Here is a 6,042-nt window from a genome sequence, read left to right as displayed (position 1 = left end):
CCTTTTTGTTTCTCTTCATTATAAAGTTATAGAAATAGTTTGAAATAAGATATAATTTTTTTTCACATTAAAACAGCAAATATAAAAATTTATTAGTTTTATTTTTCTTTCCTTTTCATTAATTTTTTCGTTTCCTTTTTGTTTCTCTTCATTATAAAGTTCACGCCACTTTCCGCATCGTTCACTCCAGTTCACGCCAGTTCCCGCACTGTTCACTCCAGTTCACTCCAGTTGGCGCATCGTTCACGACTATTTCACGACTATTTTGTGCGTGCCAATGCGTGCCAGAAACTTTAAACATTTCAAAGTTCTGGGCACGCATGGCACGCATTGGTACGCTCTGGCACGCGAGTTCCAGCACTGTTCACGACATTTTCACGACTCGTTCACGCGAGTTCGCGCATCAATGCGTGCAAGTGTCAGGTACAATACGCCATAGTAAGATCCCTCATTAAATTTCAGTGTGGAAATGGCTAATTCAAAACATGGAAAGAAAAAAATAATAATTATCTTTGAAAATGTTAGTCAAAATAAGTCACTTTCATGTAATCACCAAGACTGAAAAGAATTATTGAAATAAATCAATAATAATTTTTGTCTATTTTTTCTTCTCACCAAGATTATTGGGCCCAACGATATTACGAGTTAAGGATAATTTTCGAATAACATACAATAAATGTAATTTGTTTTATCTTTAAAAACATTACTCCTAAGATTCGAATTGAAATAGGAAAATTTTACAAACCGATTTAACTGTGATATAGAAACTCCACAATGATCTACCTTTTTTAATCAACCTTAAATCATATCTTATTACTGACGTTAATATCACATTACTTTAAAAATCCCATTTCCATGCTATCTATACTTTAAAGTTCTTTAAAATTCTTCATATAATTTGACACTTAGTTCCCAAGTTTTATGAAATGAAATGAAAAAAAAATCCATTGCTCTAGAGTATCTTTTTTTTATTCTACTGCCAATTCTAATTAGAATGACTAAGATGATCTTATAAATAGTATCTGAAGATAACTTCCCTCGTCTGTAAAAGCTGTGTCAAGGCACGTAAGAAGAATTAGCTCAAAATTTATCCTCCCACACATAAATAAATTGAATAATTGCTAGAATGGAGACCCAGGCAAACATGCAATGTTAAGTAAATGTATGAAAAAAGCAAAGTGATTGCATACTATCATGATATATTCTTGTATAGAAAAGTAGGTAGTATAACAAATGTATTACAAAGTAAAATGTCTTAAAGTCAGATATCTGACAGATGTGTGCAAAAGCAACCACATCAAAACTTTGGATTGGAATATAGGATTTAGGCTCATTTCAAGGAAATTAGAATATAACGTCTATACTGTTATTTCGACACATTGCCTAGGATTCCTTATCAAACTTCTTAGAGCAGGAAGCTGATAAATCGAATGAATACAGCTGCTATTTTTTTTTTTTTCAAATGTCATATACTGCAAGGTGTTAAGTTAAATAGCTGTGATAATTATATCGTAAGAGGAACATTCATTGAACAGCTTGAAAGTGTACACATAAATTTCTGTAGGAGCGGGTTATAACTATAGCTGCAATCTACCAAGCTCGGACACCAGAAGATGAACTATAGTATAATTTTCGTTGGGACCATCTAAATCTGTTTATGTAACGAACAGCAACCTTCGCTAATTTTCTAAATATTCTTTATGATCAAAAACTTAATAATAATAATAATAATAATAATAATAATAATAATAATAATAATAATAATAATGACTTAATGACTGCCTTCAATTCCTCTTTCAAGTTGTTAATCTTTCATAAAAAGGAGATGAGATTCAGACACGACATTTTGTCTGCCATCCTGCTTTTTCCCCCCGCTTCCTTCGTGCCTTTTCGCTCTTCCGTTCCTTCGCCGTGTCACTGCCCCTCCCCTTCTCCTCCCCCCTTCCCATTCCGCCATATCTCCAGAAGAAATCCTATCATCAGAACCAGCACGCGCGGCAGCAATCAGTGTCGCCAGCCCCAACACGCGTGCCCTTAGGCACCTCCTTCCGCCCACAACCCTTGGGGGATCGTCTCCCTGCTCCTCCTTCCTTACCCCCACCCCCCACCTTTCCTTGTAACAGCCAAGACCCTGCTTCACTCTTTAGTCCCTTTGGAGAGTCGTCTGTTTCTTAAACACCGTCGACTTTGCCACTTCTTGGTGGCGTCATAAAATAAGGCAGGAACTTTTAGCATGTCTTTCGAGATTTTGGGGCTACAATCAATTAATAAAAGTGTATATCTTCGGGTGAATCTTTTTTAGTTAATAGTACTTTTATTCGCTTGAAATTGCCAATCCTATAGCAGAGCTATGAAACCATTCCAAGTCTCCTGAACGCTCACATAATTACCTTTATTATGGAGTTAAGCCTAACAGACAGTCTCGCTTTACATGTGTTACGTGAATATCTTCTTCAATCAGAATCACTGCATATTCAAATAAGACGTGAAATGTGAAGATCCAAAACCAGAATTCATAACAGCGAATAAAGCTGCCAAAATTTTTAGGAAAAAGGTAGCATGTAACGCTCGTGCACACATCCCATGAGAGCAGAGGGGAAGGATTACTGTGGAAAACAAAGCGCTGATTATACGGTTTCGCACACATCCACTTCCGGTCCGAGACAGCGACTGGTGTATTGCCTGAGGCAACCATCATCCCGCGTCTTCATGAGCATTATGTATGTCTAACAGCACACACACAAACACATACGCACACGGTTGGTAACAAAAACTATGACGTGAACACGAATACAAAGCTGCTGTTCAACAAAATGCAGAGGTTTCAAGGAACCAAAAACCAACTTGAAATTTTTCAACATTTCATGCTATGGTTACCAAGACCACTGGCAAGAAGAGTAACTAAAAATCCGTAAATATCTCTCAAATTAAAACAGGCAAATTGACATTTTTATTTCAAATAACGTATATACAAAGAAAAAAAAACTGCTAAAATCATTCCTAGTACGAGCAAGACATTTATATACATGCCAATCTAAAAAGAAAAATGCTGCACCTTACTATAAAATAGAGTGGATGCCGCAATGCTAACTTGAGAATCCAAGAAGAGAAATATTTTGATAAGCCCAATCCTTATGACGCTTGCTCTTACTTCTTCCTCTAAAGACCCTGACAGTGCTCCACCAAGAGACAGCCCATTTCCTAGACCTTATTTATAAGAATTCAACCACCTGTTAATTAAAGGAGCCTGACTAAATGGCGGGTCATGCCTCACTACCCATTAGACAAGAGCCACTTAGCGAGGAGCTGGAAAGGGATAGGAACTGGGAGGGAGGGGGTTGGGGGGGGGGGGGTGCAAGGAGGAGATGCGGGTATGGGAAGGAGATAAGGGTCAGAGTTCATTCATTATGAACTACCTGACCCATTCATTCACGAAAGAGTTTGGTAGTAGTGAAAAGAACCCATTCAAGACCAGATGTTCATTCACAAACATTTGTCCATCGACCCAAGTGAGTGGATTTATAAAGAAAGGGAGATTCTTCCAAATTATTGATTTCGAAATCATGATGAAATTCATTCCCCATCTACATTCCTTGTGATATAATTCGAACACTGAAGAAGGCAAGTTACTTGAACGTGAGCATCAGATTGTCCTAAGATTTTAGATATGATTTACAGAGTTTCAATAACGAACAACGGATTGGAATATCAAACTCCTTATTATGATTCGTGACTGATTACAATTTCGACAACAATCTCATCTAAGAAAAATCTAGAGTATCACAAAGCTTGAAACAATGTTAGGCATATTCACACTTCTTTCCAAATCTGAGATTATTCAGTTCATATGGATGGCATTTTCACCAAAGGAATTTACTTTTTCAAAACACTTTTCATGCCAATAATACAAGGAAAAATTACAAGTTACAACTGTAAAACTTTGACTCTATGTAAAATATTATCTCTCTCTCTCTCTCTCTCTCTCTCTCTCTCTCTCTCTCTCTCTCTCTCTCTCTCTCTCTCTCTCTCTCTCTCTCTCTCTCTCTCTCTCTCTATAAATATATATATATATATATATATATATATATATATATATATATATATATACATATATATACATATATATATATGTATATATATATATATATATATATATTTATATATATATATATATATAAATATATATATATATATATATATGTATATATATATATATATATATATATATATATATATATATATATATAAACGACACACACACTCGATATTTGTGATATACATGTAAACATTATTTCATCATGATATGATAATGATTTAAATCTCCTGCACTTCGTTCATTGAAAAGTATGCTTACTGGGGAAAGCAGTTTTACACACAACTATACAGTTCATACATGTGTTTAAGTAGCCCTTCTCTAATTCATACAAACTTGGTGGAGCATTTTATAGGATGGCGTTAACAATAATACAAATATGTAATCTCTTAGTCTACATGTTCGCAAAATAACCAAATCAGAATTTAAATGAGCAGATAGTGATCAAATCATATTGCAGAAGTATATTAAAGTATCATTGGTTATGGTCACGAATCCTCCCCTGCACCTTAATTAGGGAATGGCCGAAAAGATTAACGAAGGAAATATTTGATTCATTAACTATTCAAGCATCATAACAGTAAAAACTATAAGGTTGACGCTTTAATGAGGCGACGCCGAAAAGGGAAGTCACTCCTGAAGGATTCAAGGGAACGTGAACGGGGCCAACCCCGAAAGGACGTCATTTTCCCCCAGGGATAAAGACAGAGAAGGATCTCCTTGAGCTGGTCATCACATCCTTCCCCTATTCCTCCTACATTTCCTTTGTCTTCCAGGGACGCTGTTGCCTTGCTCGTGCCCCAGGGCTACAGGTAATCCTGAAGAACTCCTTAAGACCATTATAAGAAATAGCTTCAAGTGCCCGGATATCACGGTTGAAAACATATGGCGCGTGGAGGCGTGATCTGGGAGGGATGCGGAGACTGATGCCGCTCTTCAACTACATTTCAGTGGTTTCGTAAAATAAATAAAAAATTGCTACTCATTTTTCAGGTTTCCTAAGAAATAAGGTACCTTCAAATTCTTAAAAAGTTTTAATTAGACTATATTAATGACATGTTGCATGCGGTCTTATTCTTACAAAATTTATTCAATTTTAAATATATTCATGTATACATATTATAACCCCATGATAATTTACGTTCAGAAAAAAAATAGACTTAAAATCATAAGATCATAATAATTCTAACATATTAGCAATTCTCTTCTCAAAACATTTCCAGCTATTTACAAGACATTTAAATCGAAACATCAATCGGAATTCCTAGCAATCTAACATAAACTTACATCACAACTATAAGGAGAAAACTTTTTTTTACATAAAAAAAATCCCGCATAACAGAAAAAAATCAACATTGAATCATATAAAATATGAAAATATAATCGCACAATAGTAACTGAACTAACTAATTATGAAACATTTCTGGCTTAATTCAAGGAGGAAGGAGGTGACTCGGAAAACTAACCTTCCTTTCATATCCAAGCAGAGTTAATCAGGAAAGATATCTGAGATAATTTCCCAGGTTTAAAATGTAATGGAAATAATCTAAATGCCCTTAAGCAAAGCTCTTCTACTATCATACGTGTACCTAACTGAATATTACTATCGACCAATGCACTTTAGATATATATTTAAGAGTTTCTTACAAAGTACGATAACTCAATCTTTTATCGGTTATTTAGCACAAGTTCACCATGAAACAAGTCTTGACCCAAAGTAATATTCAATAAATATTCTTATAGAGGTTATAAAAACTAATGTATCATCACCAAATTTTCGAAACAATAGAAGCACCTGGAATATCTTACAGGATGGCAAACATTGTCAATAAATAATTAACATTTATGTATCCAGTTGAAGTGTAATTATTAATAAAGAGGTTATCATGCCAAATAAAATACTCCTGATCAAAATAGAATACTCCTACTATTAATTATGTTTAAAATCT

This window comes from Palaemon carinicauda, chromosome 22 (genome assembly GCF_036898095.1).
Source record: "Palaemon carinicauda isolate YSFRI2023 chromosome 22, ASM3689809v2, whole genome shotgun sequence".
Lineage (NCBI taxonomy): Eukaryota > Metazoa > Arthropoda > Malacostraca > Decapoda > Palaemonidae > Palaemon > Palaemon carinicauda.
Note: the sequence above shows the minus strand (reverse complement) of the source record.